Source organism: Triturus cristatus, chromosome 9 (assembly GCF_964204655.1).
Source record: "Triturus cristatus chromosome 9, aTriCri1.1, whole genome shotgun sequence".
NCBI lineage: Eukaryota > Metazoa > Chordata > Amphibia > Caudata > Salamandridae > Triturus > Triturus cristatus.
The window spans coordinates 1,264,446,245-1,264,460,585 of NC_140592.1; the positions used below are offsets into that span (position 1 = coordinate 1,264,446,245).

Below are 14,341 nucleotides of genomic sequence, written 5' to 3' on the forward strand. Positions count from 1 at the left end.
ATTTGCTTCTCAGTTCCTGAAAGGATATAATATGACCCATTTTATAAACATCAACAAGATAGGAAATCCCAAGTCGGTCCCAAGGCAGGAAGCCCTCCAGAGCCGACACCTGACCCAGCCACGATCCATGCCATAGGGAAGTCATCCCAGTGAGGCGCGATACCAACCAGTGAGGCGAAGAGCTGTCTTCCAGCAGGCAAGGGAAGACACGGTGGTCAATGCGCATGCTCCAAATAAGAGGTCAAGCTTGCCATCCACTCCCAATGCATGGACCTCCAGTTGATACGCCGGGTCGTCCCACCCCCGGTGAACCAGTTGTTGATCAGGACCAGATGTGCCACCAAGTAATATAAATAGATATCTGAGAAGCCCAGACCTCCAACAAATGGTGATTTACAGAGGGAGTGGAACACTACTTTATGTCGGCCCCCTTGCTCACACAAATCTAATTTTCGCAGTTAGTGAAACCATTTGCGGGGGATGTGGTATGGAAAATTGCTCAGCATGTACAGGTAGCGTGGCAGGCACAACATTTTAAAGAGGGCCGTGCGCCCCATGAGGGTCAGGGGGAGTGTGGCCCACCAACTTAGGTCATGATCAAGCCGCAGATCCGAATCTCTGAAGTTAGGGGCCCAGGCAAGGTCCGGCACGGGAGAAACGTGCACCCCCAGGTAATTAAATGAATTATGCAGAGAGGGAATGTTTGGACAACAAACCCGCCCCAAGCATTGCCCCAGACCTCCACTAGGCAGGATTTGCCCTTGTTAATCCAGAGCCCAGACGCCTCACCATAGAGCGGGAGAAGTCTAAAGCACCGGGGGCCGGAGAGCTGTGAGTTACCCAAGAACAGGAGCATATGGTCCGTGTAAAATAATACGCGATCCTCGAGACTAATTCCCTAATGCCAGCCCCACAACTGAGCGTCGCACTGTATGAGCCGCACCAGAGGCTCCATTACCAGGGCAAATAGTAGGGTGGACAGGGGACACCCCTGGGGCGTGCCACGTTCGATGGGGAAGACTGGAGAAAAAAAAAACATTCACTATGACCGGAGCCGAACCGTTCGGCGAAACCCCTCCCACAAACCAGCCCGACGAAGAACCCCATCCAGGAAGCCCCACGATACCATGTCGCATGCCTTGGTAAAATCTATCAACAGGAGAGCCAGATTACCATCAAGGTCACCCACGCGGGAGTGTGCCACCTGAACCGCCCTAACATAGTGGCTGCAGCCAGGCATAAATCCACACTGGTGCGGACGGATTAGATAGGGCAAGGTTTTGCCCAGCTGTGTGGCCAACACCTTGGCATAGATCTTGGTGCCCATGTTGATCAATGAAATCGGCCAGTAAGAAGAACACTGATCACTAGGGAGCCCCTCCGAGGGTACGGCCATGATTGTAGCGGTCTAGTTCCAGATGAAAGAACCCTTGCTGCAGGGCTACTACATAGAGGTTCAGAAGATGGGGACAGAGGGTCTCCCAGGAGGGTTTATAATATTCAATAGAGTACCCGTCGAGCCCGGCCACCTTGCCAGATTGCAGTCCTGACACTGTGGCACACACCTCTTAAAGTGTTAAAGCCTGGTCTAATTCCTGGGACAATGAATCCGGCACAGTAGGAAGAGGTGTACTATCTGGAAGAGGTGTACTATCTGGAAGAGGTGTACTATCTGGAAGAGGTGTACTATCTGGAAGAGGTGTACTATCGGGAAGAGGTGTACTATCGGGAAGAGGTGTACTATCGGGAAGAGGTGTACTATCGGGAAGAGGTGTACTATCGGGAAGAGGTGTACTATCGGGAAGAGGTGTACTATCGGGAAGAGGTGTACTATCGGGAAGAGGTGTACTATCGGGAAGAGGTATCCTATCGGGAAGAGGTATCCTATCGGGAAGAGGTATCCTATCGGGAAGAGGTATCCTATCGGGAAGAGGTATCCTATCGGGAAGAGGTATCCTATCGGGAAGAGGTATCCTATCGGGAAGAGGTATCCTATCTGGAAGAGGTATCCTATCTGGAAGAGGTATCCTATCTGGAAGAGGTATACTATCTGGAAGAGGAATGGCGATTGTCTCGGGCGGTGGAGGACAGATCGAATGCAACCCCCAGTAGAACTTCGCTTAGGTTGCGGCAATCACTGGGGTCTCCTTTCTGCAACAACCAGAGGAGTCCCAAATCACAGGGACCACTTGGACAGATACTCTGGTTGCCAGCCAATAAAAGTAGTTTAACTGACTTGATGCCTGAAGCATGGACTCTCTGCGTGGAGGCCTTCTAGCACGGTCTGGTCTCTTCTAGGGAAGCCTGCCACAGTTCAATACAGAGCAAACACAAGGAGATGATGGACGGAGCACTTAGACTTTTCAGTCACTCACCCCCAGGCACAGATCTGGGTTGAACCCATCATTCTTTAGCTCACTTCAACACCTCAGTTCAGACCCAGCTATATGCAAATCAGTCTGGACCCTGTGCATCATGGGAACAGTCCACCCCGAACTGCCAAGCCAGGTCTTGCCTGAAACGGAAACAAGCATCCTGTGACCGGTTTCTGGGTAACACCCTTCATCAGCCACGCTAGCTTGAATCCAGTGTCACAGTGAGCAAGGGACCCACGTCTGGGCATACCCTGCCAACTCACAGCGAACAAAGAAAACACAAGGAGATAATGGACGGAGCAATAAAACTTTTCAGACACACACCCCCCCATCACAGATCTGGGTTGAACCCATCATCATTCTTTAGCTCACTTCACCACCTCAGTTCAGACCCAACTATATGCAAATCACTCTGGACCCTGTGCCTCATGGGAACAGTCCAGCCCGAACAGCCAAGCAAGGTCTTCCCTGGTCGGTTAGCCCGAAACCAGTCACAGGATGCTTGTTTCCGGTAGATGTATAGGTCAACAGCAAAAGCTCAACAAAAAAACAAAAAAATAAGAGAAGGTTAATAGGGAAGGACCACAACTGCCTTTTAAACGAAGAGCATCTGGTTAGGGCACCTTTGTGGTTAGATTCTCCGCTTAGAAGCAATAAAGCACTCAGTTATGAATGAGGTCCCATGTAAATTTGTGCCCAAAGTTTGCAGGGCTCTTCACAGTCAGATTTCCCCACAGGTAAACCAGCAGAATTCTGTGTTTCTAATACAAATGCAACCCCTGGGAAATGCTTGTAACCAGGCACCTGTTCAAAGCAACAATAAAGGAACACTAAAGATGGCAAACAAGCGTAATGGTATTAAAACGCCCGGCTGCACTGTTCTGGGCGCGTTGCTTTGTTGCATCTGTAGCTTGGCCCGGGAGAAAGCATCCCCACACATGGCTCAAGGAGAAAGAAGCCAGTCAGGGCCTCTTGCAGATATGCAGGATTCCAGCAGTATACAAAAATGTGACTACTCTGCAAAGAATTGCTGCTTTGGTAGGTCCGACTAGGCTTCAAAAGTGCTACACACTAGAACCAGGAGAAAGAGGCTGAACTGGAAGTCCACACTAATGGTAGGGGACTTGTTCTACTAGAGCAGGCATTTGCAGCACCGGACGTACATTGTAAACTCCTTAACTGAACCCAGACCAGGGATAGGTGGTCTCTAGGCCCCAGATGGAGCTGTTCTGTAAGAGCCACTGCTGAGGATATACGGTGTGTTCCTAACAGGGGCTTACTGGGGGAGCTCTGAATATCTTCTTGGTGCCCCTTAAATATAGCCCACATACCACCTCCCTGAGAAGCTGGCATCAAGGGGCACGATCTGGTCCTCTGGGAAGCCGTACAAGCTCACCAGGCAGAGGACTCCAAGGTGGACAGTGATTTATTGCGCAGATGGGGCGGGGGAGGGGAGGAAGGCACCCCGTCATTTGCCCACCTGCTCCTGGAGCTCCACAGTCCTCGCACACTTAGTGTATAGCGCCTCTTTGGAAAACCCATGCCCACAAAATTAAAACAATTATGCAGTCTGCATCAGCAATGTTAAGGGTGGAACTTGAATCCTTGATGGCAAACTGCTGCCACACAGCCTTGCTATCGCGCATTTAAGCACAAAACATTGGAAAATGTAGTAGATGGAGGTAACGGAGGGAAGCACCCTGGGCCAGACAAAAAAGCGGACCCCGCTGCTCTCTGGGTCCAGATAAAAGAACAGTTGTACACACTGCGTTACTGCGCAGTATCAAAGACGGCCCACGCACTGCCACCTAAAGATCCAGCGTCTGCACAAGTCCAACACCATGGCCCAGAGTGGGACAACAGGAGACACCATGGACGCCAGTGTAAAAGGACCCAAATGTCTTTCACACACAAAACACAGAACCACTGAATAATTCAGCGTGATGGTCATCAGTGTAAACGGCAGGCGCTGCAGCAGGTGAGCCCACCCAAGTGAAGAGATCTGATATTTGATTCCAGGCTGGTGTCGGGAGAAAAGTCAACTATCCAGCTCTGCCGCGCCCCAGCAGGAGTAGCATAGAGCAGGGGTCAACGGGAAAAGTCTACGCAGATTAACAATATAGCCAACATGTCCAAGCGACTGCTCTGCTGCGATCAGGAGAGACATGGGAAATGAGACTGGAAGGGGGTGTTCGAGGGAAATGGAGCTGAAATCCTAACGACAAGGCATGCATGTGGCCACGTCCAGCGATTGAAGCTGTGCGAAAGGTACACTAACAAACACCAGAAGATAGACCCAGTGAGATGCACGCCCGTGGACTAGAACCGCGCAAAAAGACCATGAGAACACCCGAGCAAGCAAAGTATTCCACAGATGGGTCATCAAGGGTCTAGGTCAACACATCCAACAAGCACTGGGAAAGCCAACAGGTCTGACTAATGTGCTAACACATGCAATATTAGCATATTAGAGGGTGGCAGAAGGTAGGAAGCCAGCAGGAGTAGACAGAAAGGGCTACTGTTATAAACTAATCCCTCATGCAGTTCAATGCAAACACTCAAGCGGAGACGGAAGGAAGCAATTTAAGAGCCAATAACCTTAGGTTAGAGTCCATACTTCCCTCGGTGGAGTCTAAACTTGAACGACAAACTCTCAAGCCAAATGGATAAAAAGGTAGGGGCCAGAGTCCACTTTACGAATATTGTTAGCAATACAGGTGAGGTCGACAGCTCTGGAGGACAACAGAAAACCACAGCGCCAGCAAAAAACACCTCTCAGCAACGTCGATGCGAGGATAGGGCATGAGCAAGACAATCCACACGAGGCCACTGCTGCCAACAGAAAACAGCTACACGGTGTTTATTAACATTTTTAACAAGCAGACCCACAGAGTTATAAAAGTTTGATTAACTCGTATTCCTCCCGAGCTTGTAGCGAGATGGGAAATCGATGCTGGCAGCACAATGCTGTCTGAACAAGATGCATTGAGGAAGGCAGTGCGGGGAAGGTGAACGCAGCCTCCCCAAGGACGGCCTCGGCTGACGAAAGAAAAGAATTACTGAAGCGTATTGGAAAGCTTAAAAGCTATTTTTCACAAGGACCCTACCACTTCGCCGCGAACACGCTGATGCAGGGGGAGATAGAGACCCACGGCTGGACGGTCTGCCCAAGGGCAGGCTTCTTGCTTCAAACCCTGCGGCCCACATTTTCTTTTTCTTAACACTTCCACACACGTACTGCTGTGAAATTCTGCGCGAGAGCGCTATTGCAACTTTTTATAAGAACACTGGACGACTTGTCCAGTTTCACCCTTTTAGTGAACAGCGCCAGGATACCATTTGGCGACAAGGCGCGTTATAAATGCTTTAAATAAATACATTTACGGACTCATCTATTTGTCGGTAAAATCCGTGGATGGAGTTTTTTTTCTGCCCAAGATTCTATGCACGAGGCAGCTCTGATCCTGAACTGAGAAGGGCCGCAGAATCCTAGCAGGACGAAAAGCACCAAGATGGACTGCATAGGGCTTCTCATCCTCGTGTGATACAAAGAGCTTGTGAGCGACTGTCCAAGATTGGGACCATCCAAGCGTTGTCCTGTCCCCACACCTTCACTGAGGGAGGTAGTTCATCAGATCCAGAACTCTCACTCTCAACAAGCACCCCTCAACATCTTGGTGTGCCTCCGCATGCCCTGCCACTGGCATCAAAGCTTCAGCATGAATGGTACAGAGACCCTGGAAGACCATTGCCTTTCTTGTAGCCCCTCGCAGCCTCGCCTACTGGGCGACCCTTGTATGTGTGATCCTGAGGACTCTGCGAGGCCGTCGGCTACGGAAGCTCAGGACACCCACCTACCTTGCCACTCACGTGAATAACAAGGATTCCATCTTTCAGGTGTAGGTAGCCTCACCAATGTCCTAGATAACTGCTATCCATCCTGCTTTGTGCGTCTTACGCCTCTTCAGGTCCATGCTGCCACCCCATCAGCCCTCCCACCACGTGACTAGCACGAGAAGCCCCACTCGATCTCTTGGCTACTCATCGGAGGCCTCTCTGGTCATAATGTACCTCAACGGTGCGCTGTAGCCCCGGACGCTAACATCCTACCTCGGGGCTTTCTCAAGCGTGCCCTATAGTAACGATAGGACGCGGACACTTGGATCTGCTCTCGAGATCCCTTTCTGAAACCGCTGGAGGCAGCTGCATTAGAAAACAAGCATTGGCAAAGCCAATAAGTTCTGCCTGCGCAAAAACTGTTGGCTTTGATAATGTGTTAGCCTTTTTGTACACCAGCATGGCCAAAAGTTAGTGGCATAGAGAAGAGTTGCAGAGTGGAGTGGCAGACAGTGTTGTATATTGGAGTTGCATAGTGTGGAGTCGCATAGAGTTGACTGGTGTAGAGTGCATTGGCGTAGAGTATTGTCGAGTGCAGTGGCATAGAATTCAGCGACATACAATGCAGAGTCCTAGAATGCAGTGGAATAGATTAGAGTGGTGCATAGTAGAGGAGAAGACAATAGAGTGACACAGAGTATAGGGTGGCACAGAGTAGAGTGGAGAGACAATAGAGTGACACAGAGTATAGAGTGGCGCAGAGTAGAGTCAAGTTTCATAGAGTGAAGTGGCATAGAGTGGAGCAGTGCAGAGTGCAGTGGTGTGGCGTAGAGTAAAGTGATGCAATGTGCAGTAGCCTAGAGTGCAGTTGTGTAGAGTGCACTGGCACAGAATGCAGTGGTTTATCATAGAGTGCAGTGGCAGAGTCGAGTAGTGTAGAGTGCAGTGGCGTACACTAGATTGTTTCAGAGTAGAGTGAAGTGGCGTAGAGTAGAGTAAGCCAGAGCAGAGTGCAGTTTCGTAGAGTGGCATAGAATGTAATGGTGTAGAGTAAAGTGGATTAGAGTGCAGTGGTGCATAATAGATTAGAGTGGCGTACAGTGGATTGGCGTCAAATGCAGGGGCGTGGAGTGTTACAGAGTAAAATGCATTGGTGTAGAGTGTACTGGCATACAGTGCATTGGCAGATAGTGAAGTGTTGCAGAATGGAGTAAAGTAAAGTGGCATAGAGTGGAGTTGTGCAGAGTAGATAGGTGTGACCAAGACATGTGGTGTAGAGTGCAGTGGTGTAGAGTAGCGAAGAATGCACTGGCATAGAGTAGAGTAGTACAGGGTAGAGAGGCATAGCGTGAAGTGGTATAGAGTGCTGTGGAGTGGTGCAGAGCAGAGTGGCATAGAGTGGAGTATGTATGGTGTGGTACTGCACTGCCATTTTAGACAACACATTTTCAATTCAAATGACCATTACATTTGCACAGACATACACTTTTATTAATAAAACTATACAGTGCACAAATGAAAATGTGTGGAAATTGCATCACCTAGTGTAATGATTTGTTTTGATTGTAATAAAGTATTTGTTTCCAACACACTTCAGAAATAACAAAAATTTGCTTAATTTGAATTTCCCAATTCGTTCCGAAATCTTACACAGTTCATTTAAATGTTGTTGTGCGCTATAAAAAAAACTCTTTCCTACCTCCAGTATCCAGCAAGATTGCCACAAAAATCCTCTCACTTTGAAGTCAGAGAAAGAAAAGCAAACAAGGCCCTCGGAAGATAGCGTCTGACATTGGACCTCGGTCTCTGAATGCACAGCAAATGTGATAAGATAACCACAAGATTTTAAGGCCTCTTTACAGAGAGGGAGTTTGTGGAAAAATACAGTAAACACGCTTTGGGCAAGGGGGGGGGAACTGAACCTTGAGAGTCTAAAGCAAATAAAGCCAGCAAATAGAAAGCCAGAAAATGTGAGTTAAAAACAACAAAGCCAATTGTAATCAACGGTCGGAATGCATTCCTAGGTTAACTTTCTGAAAGTCCCCAAGATGTCTTTAGCAAACCAAACAGCTGTGCTGTCTGGTAGGATGCAACCTAAAAGTGTCTTCTTAGGACATGCTGGCGTGACTGAGTGAAGTGGTAACTGATTGATGGCACTTTTAAGCTGACTCGCTCAAGGTGTCCGACTGCCAAATTGCCTATACCCTTATGAATCCAAAGGTGAATTGATTGTTTTGTTGTGTAATGAACACCATTCTATCCCAGACATAAAGAAAGAAGCAAACTCTTATTTTTCTGTGTCCCGGAATTTCTGCCAGCTCAGGGTTATATCCATTGAATGCTACCCAATAGTTTGGTGAAGAGACATTTCAGTATCCTATGCCAGAGTACAAGTGATGTCACGTGCGTCTATGCCATTCAAATTACAGCAGGACGGTGTAAAGGTCACTATACGTGGTTCCTGCTTTTGGCATATGCCAAGGATCGGCTGTTTGTTCCCATCACCTAAATCAGCCATTATTCATTCTCCCACCTCTTTTTTCAACTGTAATACAGGTTTGTGTTGGAGTCAACTACGCAAACCTAGGGCGTTTTATGCAATTGTCTTCCAATCACGCTAACATTGTGTATTCATCACTGAACGTGCCGCCATTCCCAAGCCAGATTAACCCTTTTCAGGCAGGTGTATCCAAAGCCAAGGGAACAGTTTATTCCCAGCATTGGTATGCTACCAGAACTCTGAAACGGGTAGCTCTCGATAATGGATAAGCTTTTGAAATGAACAGCTGCTGAGCATGGAATGCATCTTCTGTCTCCTGTGGGTCAGCAGTGGCTCTCAAGAGACAGGGAGACGACTGCTGGAGGCGTCAGAGACATCTGCGCTTCATTGCTTCACTCAGTGGTAGTAAAAGTGTACATCAATGTCCATCATTCCACTATGTGTCTGTGGAGACCTGGTCAGGCGTGTCCAAAAGGTTCCTGTGTTTAAACCTCTTTTCTTGGGTCTCTGGAGACCCAGCTGAAGCAGCCAAAGAGCAGGGATGAGGTCGTTTGTTTGCACCATCATCATTTACTGCTTTGTCATCACAAAACAAGACCGGTATTAAAATCCCATATCCATGCAGACTGCTTCTTATCAAAACCAAACACAGTGTTATTTTTAGCAATTCTTCAGAGGAGAAAAATGTCAGAAAAGAGAGCATGTGCCAGTGATTGAAATATAAATATAGGGTGGGCGAGTCCAGTTGTATTTTAAAAATCCCGAGCATGAGTAATTGGGTGGCTGAGGTGATCCAGAAGTCAAAAGACTTGGGAGAAGTTTAGCGAGGCATGAGCTTTTTAAGGTTGGCGATTAAAGAGAACACTTTCGAGGCGCAGTGAGGGGAAAGGTTGCATTTTAAGGAGAGTCTGAGATTCAGGTGTAGAAGGGGCGTGTGCTGAAGAAGGCTAGTTTGAATTTAACAACTAGGCAACCACCGCAAAATCAGTCCAACTCTTTTGTAAACTAGCTGAGAGTGGGGGAACTCCAATCAGCCTTTTAAATGCAATTGCTGTTTTGTATACCAATAAATGGGTGCAAACTAAATTAGCCCAGAATACATACACTTCTGACAATATCAGAAGTAAAAGGAGAGGGGGGAGCAGTGGTGTGTGTATATAGGACATGAGGTGAGTTATTGATGGGCAGTTCCTTCCAACAAAACTTGGTAATGGCCTTTTTAATATTTCACAGTATGTGGATCACCACCATATTATTAGAAAGCAAACAGATAAGAATGCAATAAATGGTCACTAGCTTAAACCACTTCAACTTTTAAAACCTTTTCCAAGTTAATAAATCCAGCTCAGCAGTGACTGTTTTCTGTCGTGGAATCGGGTACAAGGGTAACAGAACGATAGGCGAGTTGATGGCTGATCAATCTGACCCCACCCACGTGCTTCTTAGAACCAGACCTGGGCCAAAATAGGATTCGCACAAGAAATTTGCATTACACAAAACGTATAATTAAACATTTGATATCATTTTTATGCACAGAGGAGACCCATTCACACACAAACAGTATTGCCAAACAACCTTTCCTGTTCAAACTAGCTTTCTCCTCGAATTTTGCAAGACCTTTTCAGGTCGAAGCCTACCTGGTTTGCAAAGACTTCTTGGGGACATCCGAAAAGCTTCCCTGGGAAGACATTTCACCCATTGCTTACCACTGGCTTTGTGTTTTGTAACTCATATTTGCTTGCTTTCTATTTGCTGCCTTTATTTGTTGTAGCCTGACCAGTAGGTCTTTGTTGCTCCTGTAGAGCATAGCCTTTTTACTGTATTCTTCCATGAGTGCTTGCTTTCTGTAAAAAGGCCTTAAAATTGTTTGTTTTTCTTATGTTGTCATATTTTACGAGCATTCAAAGACTGTGGTCAAATGTTGGGCGCGGTCTACTGAGGGATCTTGGTGTTTACTTTTCTTTCTCTGACTTCTGAGTGAGAGGATTTATGTGACAATCATGCTGGATCCTGGGGGAGTGCGAGAGGAAGGATGTACAATGTTATTTTTTTTCTACCACACAACAACATTCAAACGTTTGTAAAATGACCTTTGCAAATATTTCAGAATAAATAAAAATTAGGAAAGCACTTTTTTGGTAACTCTGAAGTGCCGTGGAAACATTTGAATATGATCAAAACAAAATCAATACCCTAGGTGATGCTATTTCCACACATTGTCGTTTGTGTACTGTATAGTTACATCAGTAAAACTGCATGTCTGTGTAAATGTAGTGGTCGTTTCAATTGCAAATGTGTTGTCTGTAAAGGCAGTGCGCTACAACACCTTCTACTCCTTCATACTCTACTCCACTCTATGCTAAACCACTCTACATCACTAAACTCAACCACGCTCTACGCCACTTCACTCAAGGCCACTCCATCCTAAGACACTCCACGTCACTCAACTTTATGACACACCACTCTACATTACAACGGTCTACTCCGCTCTACGTCTCTCCACGTCACTCTACTCCATGACACCCCATGCAACGACATGCTCTGTGCGCCACTAACTTTTAGGTGCACTGGTTTCCTTTGCTTTTTTCCCTCCAATGTGCTGGTTTCCTTCACTTTCTCCCCCCGTGTGTGCTCATGTAAGGAAAAAGTCATGCATGTTATCATAGTTTGCTCTAAAAACAAAAACGTCCTGTATTTCACAAATGTCATGAGATTTCGCATTCAAGTTGACTTAAAACAATGTGCACCCAGACAAAATCGCATTAGAGCTGGATACCAGACTGGTGAATGTGCTTAGAAAACAATCTTCACAGCCTAGACGGCGGACAATCAATCACGCAAATGGAAAAACGTAACAGTCCTTTAACATACAGATCGATTAACAAATGACACTGGAAGAGCTATATCTGGAGGAAGTGTACACACTAAATCAGTTGCAACCAAATATAACCAACAGATGGAAATCCCAGAAACACCGGATAACGAAACTGGCACGGTGTCAGATGAAAGGTAAAAAAGGCGCTAAACACAAGCTGGCAACATCACATAAGTATGACCCCTCTCTAAATTTTAACTAGTCCTCCTGTGTCCCTGAGTGGGAGCAGGACACTAAGTGGTCATGTAAGGGCCTAGGCTGTCCATCAAACGCTCCCGGCCCTAGCAGTGCAATATTCTCATCATAAACACAACCCAATCCCTGAGCAGCAGGACTTTGGTACATGAGTAATACTAAAGCAGACAGCACGCGGACTAAATACAGATGGGGGTAACAAGATGGCTCAGTGAGCTAAGCTCCCATCACTCAGGCCCACTGAGCATGCAAGCTGTCCAAGGTGGACTCAGTGAGATAAGGTCCCGTTACTGAGGCCCATTGAGCATGCAAGCTGTCCAGTTAGTGACCTCAGCTTCCATCACTCAGGCCCACTGAGCATACAAGCGGTCTAAGGCGGACTCAGTGAGCCAAGCTCCCATTACTGAGGTGCACTGAGCATGCAAGCTGTTGAAGGCGGGGTCAGTGAGCTAAGGTCCCATCACTGAGGCCCACTGAGCATGCAAGCTGTCCAAGGCGGTCTCAGTGAGCCAAGATCCCATCACCGAGGCCCACTGAGCATGCAACCTGTCCAAGGCGGACTCAGTGAGCTAAGATCCCATCACTGAGGCCCTCTGAGCATGCAAGCTGTCCAAGGCAGACTCAGTGAGCTAAGGTCCCATCACTGAGGCCCACTGAGCAAGCAAGCTGTCCAAGGCAGACTCAGTGAGCTAAGGTCCCCTCACTGAGGCCCACTGAGCATGCAAGCTGTCCAAGGCAGACTCAGTGAGCTAAGGTCCCATCACTGAGGCCCACTGAGCATTCAAGCTGTCCAAGACGGACTCAGTGAGCTAAGGTCCCATCCCTGAAGCCCACTGGAGCATGCAAGCTGCCCAAGGCGGACTCAGCCTGCCCCCTCTCGGAGACCACCAGCTGAGCACCACCGAAAGGGGTAAAAGCAAGGCGGGATGTGCTATAGAAGATATAAATGACAAGCAAGGTATTGCTAAAGGAAAAGAAGATAACATTCAATGGGGGTGCAATACTAATAACAAACATATAAAAACACCTGAACTCTCACAATGGGTCCCACAGCTTGGGGGCCACCCTGCAAACGCGAAAAGGGGCCACCGGGTCTCCAAGAGATCACAGGTGTTCACTGGCCTTGGGCTGACATGAGTGTACCTTGAAGGACTGAGGGCCCCAGGAGGGGGTGCAGGGGTGGGGAGGAAGCAGGCAGGGCCCCCCACCCAGGTGAAGGGGGTAGAGCCCCGCCCTCCAGCAGTCTGCAGTGCGCGGGTCAGAAGCAGCAGCCCCGCCCCCGCGGAGGGAGCCCATAGCTGCGCGGACGAGCCCCGCGTTGGGATGCGGGGGTCTCCCGCCCCTCGTGCGCGCGGCACTCACCGCCCCCGCCGCAGGACTCCGCCGGGACCCTGCGCAGCTCCGCGGGTCTGCAGCAGCCGTGGGGCGCGGAGCCGCGGTACCCCAGAGGGTGGGGCGCAGGAGGTGACGCACTCCTGAACCCACAGCGCGCGTAGCAGCCGGGTGGCTCTCGGCAGCGGAAAGTACCTCTAAAGCTGCGGTGTCGGAGTCCATTACTTACTAGCACCGTTCACCCTCCAGCGGGTTACGGGGATCTTCCGGCTGCTTCGGGAAAGTCGTCGGCACACTGACGGGGCAGACGCCCAGAGTCCCGGGACCTGCCCCCTGCACGAAGGCGGACACTTGGAATGGGCACATTCCCTGTCAGGGGGACGGGGGCGCCCATTGACTCCACAGCCAATCACACGCCGCTGTAAACTAGCCGACCCACATCAGCCAATAAACAACTTGACAAAAACTCTGAAAGCCAATCCAGTTACAAAGACCTTTGAGCGAATGCAGGCTGAGCACGCCTTCCCACCGCCAATGGCTTACGGTTTCTGCGATCTGATTGGGCGTGGAGAGTCACAGGAGCTGCCCATCAGAGTGTCATTAACTAGTGTCAGATGGAGGGCTGTGGAAGGCAGCAGCCCCACCCCACCTGGCGTGGGGGAGAAACTGGGACTCTGGAGAGCTCTGCTGTTGCTTATCAGTTATTTGGAACTTCAGAGCTGCAACGTGGCTGTAATTGTATCGAGCTAATGTCTGACAGTCCCGTGTCTTCTGAGTGATATTTAACATGTCCTGAATATTACCATTACAGATCCTCCCATTTTCCTGTGCAATGTTTCGAATATTGCCATAGAGAAGACAGTGATGTCCGCTCTCACCCTTGTTATTCGCCGTCGCTATGGAGCCCATCGCCGCACATCTTCGTCAACACCACTGGATAGAGGCATTGGCTTCTCATTCCGTGGCCTCATGATATCACTCTATGCAGATATCACCATATACATAACGGAACCCCAGAAAACCTAGCCCCACAGACACACGCTATAGAAATATTTATAACATAACAGATACACGAGGGAGTCAGATTTGGCGGTTACTCTGGTATATGTAATGTCGCTCAGTAATCACACGAGGCACGTTATTGGGTTACCGCTATGTTTATTTAGCATTCTAATGAGCCTGTACCGAGGAGCGTCGGCCGGCACTCTCTCCTCATCTCCCGGCGCG

The 14,341-nt window shown here is 48.6% G+C and overlaps 1 protein-coding gene across 4 annotated transcripts in view; it reads right to left on the reverse strand.

The window, feature by feature from the left end:
• HEATR5A (HEAT repeat containing 5A) overlaps positions 1-13,476 on the reverse strand; it is a 399,007-nt gene extending 385,531 nt beyond the window's left edge. Inside the window, exon 1 of one of the 4 annotated variants that reach the window (XM_085627402.1) lies at positions 13,344-13,476. The gene's annotated coding sequence lies outside the window, so the exon portion shown is untranslated. The other 3 variants (XM_085627405.1, XM_085627403.1, XM_085627404.1) reach the window with 3 other exon arrangements.
• Positions 13,477-14,341: the final 865 nt, after the last annotated feature.